Source organism: Chanodichthys erythropterus, chromosome 5, assembly GCF_024489055.1.
Source record: "Chanodichthys erythropterus isolate Z2021 chromosome 5, ASM2448905v1, whole genome shotgun sequence".
NCBI lineage: Eukaryota > Metazoa > Chordata > Actinopteri > Cypriniformes > Xenocyprididae > Chanodichthys > Chanodichthys erythropterus.
In genome coordinates, this window is record NC_090225.1 from 1,932,468 (window position 1) to 1,945,641 (window position 13,174).

The window sequence follows — 13,174 nt, forward strand, 5'->3', positions numbered from 1 at the left end:
TGTGCGAGTCCGACGGTTAAGCAGAGTGGTTAAGATAAAGGGGCTTGAATGATTAATAATCAGTATCTAACCTGACAAAAAGTTATTTATTAAATGTTATCCACATTATATTTCATCTGCAACAGCACTGTGAACTTTTATAATGATGTGTTTGGTCATTAACTTTTAAATCCATCATTATGCAAAGATGAGGAGAGTTATTGCATGAAAGATTATTGGCCAATAATATATATATTAGAGATGCACCGATATATCGGCCAATAATATATGTATTAGAGATGCACAAATATATATCGGCCAATAAAATATGTTTTAGAGATGCACCGATATATCGGCCAATAATATATGTATTAGAGATGCACCGATATATCGGCCAATAAAATATGTATTAGAGATGCACCGATATATCGGCCAATAATATATATATTAGAGATGCACCGATATATCAGCCAATAATATATGTATTAGAGATGCACCGATATATCGGCCAATAATATATGTATTAGAGATGCACCGATATATCGGCCAATAAAATATGTATTAGAGATGCACCGATATATCGGCCAATAAAATATGTATTAGAGATGCACCGATATATCGGCCAATAAAATATGTATTAGAGATGCACCGATATATCAGCCAATAATATATGTATTAGAGATGCACCGATATATCGGCCAATAATATATGTATTAGAGATGCACCGATATATCGGCCAATAAAATATGTATTAGAGATGCACAGATATATCGGCCAATAATGTAAATATTAGAGATGCACCGATTGTCACAGAACCCTTGTTTCCCTGGACTTCAATTCCCATGTTCCTCCTGTTCTCCACACCTGCACTCACTTCCCTCGTCAGCTCCTCATCATCACAGATCACCTGCACCTGGACTCTATTGTTAGCACTCCTATATAATGCACTCACTCCCTGCACTCCTCGTCCGTTCTCTGTTTTGTTAAGGTGTTTGTCTGTTGTTCATTGCCATTGTTTGAAGTAAAGTCTCTATTATCGTGGAAATCCGTATCTGCCTCATCTCTCTACCAGCCACCCGTAACAGAAGAACGGACCTAAACCGACCGGATTTTCCACGAAAAAAAAAATGGAGACTTCCACCAGCTCCCTGGCTCCTGCTCCTCCAGCGCCTCTCACTCTTCTAACAGCCAGCGAACGCATTATCGGGCTCCTGCAGGTAGGACGTTCGCTGGAGAGGTATGTGGAGGAGTTCGTGGAGCTTGCTTTCTTGTCTGACTGGCCTGACGCTCAGTTGATCTCCCTGTTTTTGGATGGATTGGATGACGACACTATCCGTTTTGATGAACCTGTTTTTTGTTTCTCCTTAAACGAAACTATCAATTTAATTTTGTGGTTGAATGGCTCCAAATTCTTAGTGAAAGAGGTTCAGGATCAGTGTTGTCGTCCGGTCCATCCAGAAACACGGTTGGCCGGGCCAGTCAGTCAACCTCCGGCTTCCTCCGCATACCGCTCCAGCGAACTCCCTGCCTGCCCCAGGCTGGACCCATATTCCGCTACTGGGCCCAGTAAGCGGAGGAGGAGGAAGAAAGCGGCCCCAATGTCTCCAGAGCCCGCTCCAGTATCTCCAGAGCCCGCTCCAGTATCTCCAGAGCCCGCTCCAGTATCTCCAGAGCCCGCTCCAGTATCTCCAGAGCCCGCTCCAGTATCTCCAGAGCCCGCTCCAGTATCTCCAGAGCCCGCTCCAGTATCTCCAGAGCCCGCTCCAGTATCTCCAGAGCCCGCTCCAGTATCTCCAGAGCTCGCTCCAGTGTCTCCAGAGCCCGCTCCAGTGTCTCCAGAGCCCGCTCCAGTGTCTCCAGAGCCCGCTCCAGTATCTCCAGAGCCCGCTCCAGTATCTCCAGAGCCCGCTCCAGTATCTCCAGAGCCCGCTCCAGTATCTCCAGAGCCCGCTCCAGTATCTCCAGAGCCCGCTCCAGTATCTCCAGAGCCCGCTCCAGTATCTCCAGAGCCGGCTCCAGTATCTCCAGAGCCAGCTCCAGTCCCCACAGAGCCAGCTCCAGTGCCTGTGGGGATTTTAATTGTATTTGAGGGGATGAAATGGCCCTCAACCCCAATCTCCTCCGAGCCAAGTTCTCCAGTCTCCTCCTCCGAGCCAAGTTCTCCAGTCTCCGCCGCCGAGCAAAGTTCTCCAGTCTCCGCCGCCGAGCAAAGTTCTCCAGTCTCCGCCGCCGAGCAAAGTTCTCCAGTCTCCGCCGCCGAGCAAAGTTCTCCAGTCTCCGCCGCCGAGCAAAGTTCTCCAGTCTCCGCCGCCGAGCAAAGTTCTCCAGTCTCCGCCGCCGAGCAAAGTTCTCCAGTCTCCGCCGCCGAGCAAAGTTCTCCAGTCTCCGCCGCCGAGCAAAGTGCTCCAGCCGCCGCCGCCGAGCCAGCCGCTCCAGCCGCCGCCGCCGAGCCAGCCGCTCCAGCCGCCGCCGCCGAGCCAGCCGCTCCAGCCGCCGCCGCCGAGCCAGCCGCTCCAGCCGCCGCCGCCGAGCCAGCCGCTCCAGCCGCCGCCGAGCCAGCCGCTCCAGCCGCCGCCGCCGAGCCAGCCGCTCCAGCCGCCGCCGCCGAACCTACTGCTCCTATGAACTGTGTTTTTGAACCCTCCAGCCCAAAGACTGTTTTCCCTCCCTGCCTCCCTCTCCCGCCTCCTCCAAGTCATGTCTATACTGCACCTCCACCTCAAGCCCCCTCGCCCAGATCTCCACCTCGGACCTCTGGGCGATTACCTTCACCCCGGCTCCAACCTCCCTCTGCTCCACCGTTGCCCATCAGTCCTCCAGCTTCACCAGTCTCCATCCTGCCTCCACTCACACCTTGGTCATTCATCAGCCTGCCCTCCCCTCTGGACTTCACTCCTCCGTCTCCGCTCCGTCACTCCGTCCCTCGGATTCAGTTGGCCTCCTCACTCCCCCCGGTGTTCGTTTTGTTGGCTGTCCTTCTGCTTTCACTGCGGCCTTCTGGAGCCCCGGCTGCGCTTCGGTCGGCGGAGCCTTCGGTTCCGCCATCACCCGCCAGTCCTTCAGCGACGCCTGGGCTCAACGCCTCGAAGGCTTCGGCTCCTGACCCGCCATGGCTGCCCGCTGCACCTGACCCGCCATGGCTGCCCGCTGCACCTGACCCGCCATGTATGCCTGCTGCATGTCTGCCCGCTGCACCTGACCCGCCATGGCTGCCCGCTGCACCTGACCCGCCATGGCTGCCTTCAGCCCCTGACCCGCCATGGCTGCCTTCAGCCCCTGACCCGCCATGGATGCCTTCAGCCCCTGACCCGCCATGGATGCCTTCAGCCCCTGACCCGCCATGGCTGCCTTCAGCCCCTGACCTGCCATGGCTTTTGAACCTGCCCTGGAGACCTCCACTCCAGTTTGCTCCTCCCCCTGCACCAGCTTGAGGTCTCCAGGGCGCCCGCCCCCCTCCCGGTTGTTACATCTACGGCGCGAGGACGCGCCTACCGGGAGGGGGGGGTAATGTCACAGAACCCTTGTTTCCCTGGACTTCAATTCCCATGTTCCTCCTGTTCTCCACACCTGCACTCACTTCCCTCGTCAGCTCCTCATCATCACAGATCACCTGCACCTGGACTCTATTGTTAGCACTCCTATATAATGCACTCACTCCCTGCACTCCTCGTCCGTTCTCTGTTTTGTTAAGGTGTTTGTCTGTTGTTCATTGCCATTGTTTGAAGTAAAGTCTCTATTATCGTGGAAATCCGTATCTGCCTCATCTCTCTACCAGCCACCCGTAACACCGATATATCGGCCAATAATATATATATTAGAGATGCACCGATATATCGGCCAATAATATATGTATGAGATGCACCGATATATCGGCCAATAATATATGTACTAGAGATGCACCGATATATCGGCCAATAATATAAATATTAGCACTGATATATCGACCAATAATATATATATTAGAGATGCACCGATATATCGGCCAATAATATAAATATTAGCACCGATATATCGGCGAATAATATATATATTAGAGATGCACCGATATATCGGCCAATAATATATATATATTAGAGATGCACCGATATATCGGCCAATAATATATGTATTAGAGATGCACCGATATATCGGCCAATAATATATATATTAGAGATGCACCGATATATCGGCCAATAATATATATATTAGAGATGCACCGATATATCGGCCAATAATATAAATATTAGCACCGATATATCGGCCAATTATATATATATTAGAGATGCACCGATATATCGGCCAATAATATAAATATTAGCACCGATATATCGGCCAATAATATATGTATTAGAGATGCACCGATATATCGGCCAATAATATATATATTAGAGATGCACCGATATATCGGCCAATAATATATATATATATATATATATATATATATATATATATATATATATACATATATTAGAGATGCACCGATATATAGACCAATAGTCGATAGTCAGGGTCGATATATTCTGTCAATCAAAAGAGGGCAGTAAAAAAGGACTGAATTTGTGCTTTTTGTAAAGAAAATGCTAAGAAATCAGTTTGATGTTCAATATTAATAGTAAATATATGAATTAAAAACATTCAGAGTTAAGAAATATTAATTTAATCTTCAGAATTTAGTTAATGTGTGTTAATATTGAGTAGTGTTTATATTTATAACTGATACCAGTTACTCTGAAACAAGTTGATGAAATGGAGAGAATAAAGTTTTTATTTGAATTTCTTTCAAAATATAATAATTAAAAATATAATTATTAATTATAATGAAATTATCATTAATTTAAAAGAAGGTGTAAAAGGCAGAACCCCTGATACTCCGAATAATCGATATCGGTGGATTGATGCTACTATTTTAGTTCCCCAAAGAACCCTTCAGTCAACAGTTTTTAAAATAACCATTTTTTCTTAGTGTAAAGAATATTTTAATAATCTGAAGAACCTTTTCCACTGTAAAGAAGCTTTTGTGCAATGGAAAGATTCCAATTTATGCCAAAAAGAACCTAATTTTGTATCAAACTCAGTGCCAAGTTTGGAAATATTTAGGTTTAACTACAAACTAAATGGGGAAAAACCAGAAAACATATCCGTTGAGATTCACCAGAGAATATGAAGAGAATTCACATTAAGGTGAAAACACATTAAACAGAGTGGAATGGCGCGCGCCAAGAAGATTCACCACCAGCGCTCGCGCGCGCTGCAGCAGTTGCCAGGGGATATCGAAGGGGAGGGGTTATGATTGGCTGAAGTGGGTCTGTTGCCTTGGCAACGGCAAAGGGGTTTGGTAGCGTTGCTGTGCGGCGTGATCTGTGCGCAGCGCGGATGGAGGAAACAGTTTGAGGCAGAACACTCCGACTACTGACGCGCTTCAGCGGAAAACGGGTCCGCGTGCTTGAATGTGAGTAACGAAATCCAGTTTGCCGCTTTCTGTGGTGTCGATGGAGTTTATATTCGTGTTACTGGCTTAGAAAGTAAACATTCTACATGCAAGTTCACGTGAAAAGCATGGGCGGATATCAGGCTGAGCTTCGGTTCCTGTATTGTTTCTCAAGTGCTCTTGTTTGTTGTCGTTCAGATGTCGAATTTCACGGCGTTCTTACGATCGGAATCATTTAAACACGCGCATTCCTTCGCTTCTGCCATGTGCCCGAATCCAGCAAACAACTTCTTTTGTGATCGAGGACACTTGCTCAAGTGTTCTCGCGCACTTCTGAGTGGAATACCGATATTGTACATTATTTTGAGCGTCACTCTTTTGTCTTTCTGAAAGCGAATTCGCGCGAAACTCTTTGAGTGAACAAATCGATTCCAAAAATGTTTCAACGTTCCATTCGATTGTGATTGGATTCTATTGTCTGTTCACATTTGTGTATGTGGGTATTTGATTAATAACCTGAATATGAACTTTTTAACATGTTTCCTTTTATTATTAATCATACTAAAAGATCATATATTTTCTAGTTCACATCATAACGTTACATTTATTTGAATTTATATGGGAAAGTGTATGTTTTAGATGCTATAACCAGTCACCATTTTGTTTATTTTTTTATTTTTAGTTTAAGTGACTTCAGTTCACTGCTTTGTTGAGACCATTTAAACCTCATGTCTCTCACTTAATAGAGGTCAAAAATGTATAATACTTTCTGGGGGCTGGGTATTGACAATTTTCACAATTCAATTTGATTACTGTTCGCATGCTTTCGATTCGATTTTGATTATTTTGGATGTAGTATTTCAGTTTCAGTACATGGCAAATTTTCTAGAGGAAAAAAATCTCAACTAATGCTGTAAACTACACATGAGAGTCAGCTGGTACTACTATAATAATATTGAAGATTAAATTAACTTATTTATATACAAACACTTCAATTACACTCAATGATGTTTTTATTATAATTAAAGTTTAGAATTACATAATCATATTTCTACTCCAATTTGTTTTTGAAATATAAACATTTAAATCGTGGCTGTCATAACTGATTTATTCAAACATGCATTAAATATTGAAGAACATTAAAAATTATAATGAAGATGTAATGGTGCATAGCTATATTTATCTTTCTAGAGTTCACTTTTCTAGCTGACTAATGAGTTTATGGTCACTGAATATGTTTTTCTGAGGTAAATGTGATGTTATGTGACATTGTTTACAATCTGTTTTATTGACGTCTTTCCGAGGTTGAAACACTGATTGAGCGATTACACGAGACCTGATACGGATTTCAGTAAGTTGTATTGTATATTTTAACATACCTTCAGATGTTCATGCATGTTTATTTCGCTGTAACTGGTATTAAAGCGGAGGAGAGGATGATCACATGCTTCTCTTTAACTGAGGCGCTAAAGCGATCTGTCACGCCACATTAAACAGCGTCAAAACGATATTTATTTTTTGAATCTCATAATAAGATGGACGTCATTTGAAATCTCGAAATATCAAAAGTAACAAAGCACAAAGATTATTGCGATTTATTGGATGGGAGGCGCTACATATTCTGCTCATTCATCATCTGAAAGCAAACTAATTGATTCTTGGGATTTAAGAATCGATATCGGTTCGTAAAAATGAGAATCGATTAAAATCGAGAAATTTATATTTTTTTTACCCAGCCCTAATACTTACGGGAAATGTTAAAAAATAGTATTGGATGGAGCACGCCAACTACCCACATTCATGACTGAAGTATTAATGTTTGATATTTGCCAATATCTAAATCTTTTTAATTGGAATAAATTTAAATGTTTTGTGGTTTTCATTGGTTTGACACAAGTTATTTTATTACTGATGGATGGATTAAGACTATTATTTGGCAATTTTGTGATTATCACCATTGGCCAATAATTATGATAGATTAACAGTGGTTCTTTTCTGTTGTCAAATATTGTTTTGTGAATTAGATGAGTAAATAAGTGAATCAGCATTGGCCATCCTCCTTTCTAGATATTGCTATTGGTTATTTAAAAAACGCATTGTTTAATCACTGCTGTTTTAATGTAAATTAAACTAAAATGTGTTACAAACATTGTAAGTCACTGTCATGGGTTATATGAGTCATAACACCTACACTTGACTTGCCAGAAATCTGTCGACACGCATGCTTGCCATACCACCTGTGTCAGGGATGTTTTTGACACTTAACTTTACTCGATAAATAACTTGGTTCCTCTCAGGTCTTGGTAGAAACATCCAGCCATTCTCGCAGCCTGTCCGTTGCCTGCTGTGGCGTCCTTATGAGCTCCATTCACTGAAAGCTTGACCTCATTGACATGATGCAATCTGTTCACAGGATAATCACTTTCAGATCTCAAGTCTGCTCATTGATTGAATATCCTTTGCTACTTTTCCCAAAGGCTCAAGTCACAATAAGTTATTATGCCAATGATTACATCTCCAATTCATAGCCTTGATTTTGAATCCCTTAAATGCTGAAGCTTAAGTCTTGGCATGGCATCTCTTCACGAGAAAGTTAACAGCTGTGGGAATTCTCTTCTTATCAAGAAGATGTTTTTATGATGCCTGCTGTGGTCACATGTATTGTGTAGAGGTTAATGTTTGACACTAGTAGTAATTGCAAAATATTATCGGCTGGAAATGTTAGAAACCCTAAAATATTATGTAAGATTTGCCACAAGTAAAATGTTTTTGGTTGCTCATTGAACGGTACTATCATAAAGCTCAGCCCTATTTAAGAAGTGCCTCACTAGATGTTAAATAGATTATTAATTGAGTTAAAGTCAGATTATTAAGAGGGTGGAGGGTTGGCCAGTTCTTGAATTTCAACAGATGTTGTTTGTTGACAGCAAGACCCAAGATAAACAGCACACAAAGACGACAAGAAGATAAAAGATACAACCTGTTGTTTAACTGCCAGTTGAACGGACTCCCAGGAGTTTGTAAATTTGCAATGAGTCTTTTGAAAGTTAAACATTTCAGTTAGAACCCTAAAGGGTTTTAGTCTACTATTGTATATAAATCTGTTTAAGTTCCTAAAATAACTTTTTATTTGTGTAGTTTTATCTACCAGTGCTTTAAAGAAGCCAGGAACCAATGCACTTTAATGTAACATCAAGATTTAGTCAGACATAAGAGACATTAAGCTCAAATAAATAATCCTTATGGAAAAATTGCAAAGAATACTGAAAAAATCTTTGTTTCAGGTCAACATGAAAATCCAAAAATAGACATTTTTACTTTCTTAACACACATTTTTGGTCTCGATGTGAAAGATTCATACACTCTAAAAAATGCTGGGTTAAAAACAACCCAAGTTGGGTTAAATATGGACAAACCCAGTTGTTGGGTTAAATGTTTGCTCAACCTGCCGGGTAGTTTTATTTAACTCAAATATTGTTTAAAAATGACTGTATTGATCGCTTAAAATGAACCCAAAATATGTTGGGAATTAAAAATCAGACACATAATTACTAGAGGCAACAATAATAATCAAATGTGGACATTTATTAATAAGCAAAAAAGTTTATTTATTAAACTTCATATTAAATGTTTATTTATTAAACATATTAATAAATGTTAATTTCCAACATATTTTGGGTTCATTTTAAGCGATCAATACAGTAATTTTTACCCAGCAGGTTGGGCTAACATTTAACCCAATCACTGTCCCAAGTTGTCCATTTTTAACCCAACTTGGGTTGTTTTAAACTCAGCATTTTTTAGAGTGTAAGTGAACATTATAAAAATGTTTTGTCTTCATGATCTTTTGTTAAAATATAATAATTTGCGCTGCCTCTGAAACGGCTTTCCTTTTCCGCTGACATTACCGAGCCCTCTAATTTTTTGACCCCCTCCCCTCCAACCACCTGTCATAGAGATTAGACACCATCCGATCAATTCTTATGCATAAATTTAAAGGGATTGTTTACCCATGGAATCAAAATGATCTCATGATTTACTCACCCTCAAGCCATCCTAGGTGACTATCTTCTTTCAGAAGAACACAATCGGAGATATATTTAAAAATATTCTGGCTCTTCCAAGCTTTATAATAGGAGTGGCGAGATTTTGAAGCCCAAAAAAATGCATAAATATAATCCATATGACTCCAGGGGGTTAATAAAGACCTTCTGAAGAGAAGCAATGGGTTTTTGTAAGAAAAATATCCATATTTAAAACTTTATTAACTATAATAACTAGCTTCCGGCAGACGGCCATATGCATCGATTTGCAGCGGAAATGTCCCGACGCATGACGTAATGACAAACGTGGAAGTACAGAGGATAGAGCATAGACTGTAAAAAAAGATGGACGACGCGACGTCGCTTCCTTCCATTGTATTGAACTGAAGCCAAAATGGGCTGATGAATGGGCGCTGACACGTTACGCAATACGTCAAAAAAAAAAAAGTTTGGAGCCTGGGCATGCGCAGAAGGAATCGTCAGTTGAGCCGGAGGCGGAGTCGCGATATCAAACTTCCGCCCAGACGACTGCGTCATCATTCATGTATTTTAAATAGACTATAAAAATTATACACAATTTAAAAGTCTACCTATAAAATAATAGGCTATTCTGTTTCTAGAGCAATAATATTTTTGAAACAGCAAATTCAGTAGATAAAATCAATATAATATGCCACTAGAAACAACTCTAAATCGTCAGAAACGGTCCTGCCATTTTAAATCAAGTTCAACTAACGTTACAGGAGATCGATTGCTGTAATTAGAGTAAGCTATCATTAGTTTTGTCCTGCTAATTATTATTTTATACCCATAAAAATAATAAGTAACTGCCAGATAACGATCACCTGCTTTTTCCCGACATGGTTAACATTAGGTGTGTTATCTTAACTAATAACATTTATTAATTAGCTTATAACACCCATATTTGATGTTACAGAAAAAAAGTTCAGTGATCCGTCAGATCCTGTAGGTCGGTTAGTACAGTTTACTGCTGAACAACTCATTTTGTTGGTGTTAATGACAAAGAAATCGAAAATTAACAGTTAGTTAATACATCTTCAATCTCCCCTCGAAGCTCCGACAGTCCTCAGACAAGCTGTCAATCAACTTCGAATCATGACGACACGCCCCGTTTTTATAGAATCAAATTGCTAGCTAAAATCTAAATCATCACAAAAACGAACAATTGAATATATATCAGTGTGATAACAACTACCTTAAATGACCAAAACCATCTTTCAGAAAGTTTTATTTGAAGCAGAATTTATTTTTAAGTTTTCACTGAAGTCTCATTCGACTGCATTGAGAGGGCGGGGTTTATGACCTGTACTGCATCCAGCCTCCAGGGGGCGATCAAAGAGCCCGTGGCTTCACTTTTCAGAACGTATGAGACACACCCGGGATAGAGCAAAACAAAACACCGGTCACGAATGAAAAGTGTAAAATGAGACATCGCGTCACAGGTTACTCTTGTGGCGCAAGTCGACTTGCACAGTATGCGACCGGTTGTCTGGCAGAAGATAGTTATTTTAGATTATAAAGTTATAAATATGTATATTTTTCTTCCAAAAAGCCATGGCTTCTCTTCAGAAGGTCTTTATTAACCCCCTGGAGTCGTATGGATTATATTTATGATGGATGGATGCATTTTTTGGGCTTCAAAATCTCACACCCCATTATAAAGCTTGGAAGAACCAGAATATTTCTTAAATATATCTCTGAAAGAAGATACTCATATACACCTAGGATGGCTTGAGAGTGAGTAAATCATGGGATAACATTCACTCAAAATGTCATATTATGGAAGTAAACACAGTTTCATGTTCATTTCTTGGAAGTAATTCTATAGATTCAATACATTCTTCTATTACGATTGTTTTGATTGTAAATACCTCTGCAGAAATTTTGAGATAAGATAACCTGGTGATAGAAGTCCGCCCTCGGGCTGATCTATGAATTCTGGGAATTTTTTTTCACGTCATGTCAAGTTACTGTCCCATTGAGAGCCTCTTACTCAAGCGAATGGTGAATAAACCCCCTCACTGGTGTGTTTTAATGGACCACTCAAGTTAGTACTCCTTTCATTTCTTTCAGTCGCCTACATCACTGAGGCAAAACACTTTTGAAATGCTTTGGAAGCGTCCCGGAATGCCTGTAGAGAACGGAAGTGTTCACTGATGAGGATGTGAATTGGCTGAATGGATATTTCTCCGGATGGGTGTTGCAGACATTGTGGGATGTCCTGTCTTAGATGTGGAACTAAACACTCAAGGGAAACTCTGGACATGTTTCACCACAGGCGAATAATGTCATGCATGTTGAGAACTAACTCTGAAACAATGACGAATTAGCCGGAAGATGATTGAAAACTAGAATATGTTGGTTGCATGTTTAGTCAGCGATGCAGAAAAGCTTCACTTGACAACATCAGGAGTGATGTACATTGAATTGTTGATGTGTGTTTATTGAGCAGATGTCCTTCACCTTGAGACCTGTGCACGACCCTGAATCTTCTGGGAGCGTTTTTCCATGATTTACTTCATCAAAAGCATTAAAAGAATCTTTAAATCATTGAATTCCGTGTATAATTACCATCACTAGTCACACCTCATCCGCCCAGTTTCTGGATTCAGTCACCGGCTTGTTGACGCTCGTCTGTTGATAGTATCTGGCCTTTGTTTGCAGGTGACTGTTTGTAACAACTGCAGCTGCACGTCACTCATCAGATAGACGTCGCCTCCCTCCTCGTCCTCCACCTCCCTATTATCTGTTTTCTTCTTTCCACCCGATCAGGAGGAGGGACATACCCCAAGATCTCCAAAGGCCGCAGTTGTCTTGGTTACTCGTGCGCACTAATCCAATATAGGTGGATGCTCCAAAACTGGGTTGCAAATGTAAAAATAGTGCTTTCCTCTTGAGCAGACCTTCCTTGAGCTCCATCAGAAAGGCAGTTTCTTACTTAGAAGTTTGGAAATATTAATTATGATGTGATTTTTGCCAGAATGCATTGGGTACTTGGGGCAGTTCCATATTTCTTTCTCTCTGTTTTCACTTCCTGACAAAGACAGGAAGCATTTTAACAGTAGTGCAACAGCAAATGATGATGTTGACACTTCATGCGTATTATATATTTCACAGGGCTGCAAAATTCTAATTGAATTTCATAATATGCCAATTATTTATTCAGATTAATTGCATATCAATATTATTAGCTAAAAAGTTCACAAATGAGTAAAACATTGAATAGACAAAACGTTTCTTTAAAGTCAGTATAAATTGTTTTATCTCCATATCATTGAACATACACTCTTAAAAAAATGCTAAAAACAACCCAAGTTGGGTTAAATATGGACAAATGCATTGATTGGCTAAAGTTAAATGTTTGCGCAACTCGGTTTTATTTAACTCAACTGTTGTTTAAAAATTACGACTGGTTTTAAAATTAACCTAAAATAGGTTGGAAATTAAAATTTAGACACATAATTACTAGAGGCAACAATAATAATCAAAAGGTTAACATTTATTAATATGCAATTTAATAAATGTTTATAATTTAATTATTATTTATTACGTTTATTTATTAAGCATATTAATAAATGTTAATTTCATCCTATTTTTGGTTCATTTTGAGCAAGAAATACAGTAATTTTTAAACAATAGTTGAGTTAAATAAAACTACCCAGCAATTTGGGCAAAAATTTAACCCAATTGCTGGGTTTGTCTGTAATTAACCCAACTTGCGTTA

At 40.5% G+C, this 13,174-nt stretch overlaps 1 protein-coding gene across 5 annotated transcripts in view; it reads left to right on the forward strand.

Moving 5' to 3' along the window:
• foxn2a (forkhead box N2a) overlaps window positions 1-13,174 on the forward strand; it is a 78,314-nt gene that overhangs the window by 33,085 nt on the left and 32,055 nt on the right. The window contains exon 1 of one of the 5 annotated variants that reach the window (XM_067385619.1): window positions 5,289-5,407. The exons of 1 other annotated variant lie outside the window; for it this stretch is intronic. The gene's annotated coding sequence lies outside the window, so the exon portion shown is untranslated. 3 more of the 5 variants (XM_067385618.1, XM_067385617.1, XM_067385621.1) reach the window with 3 other exon arrangements.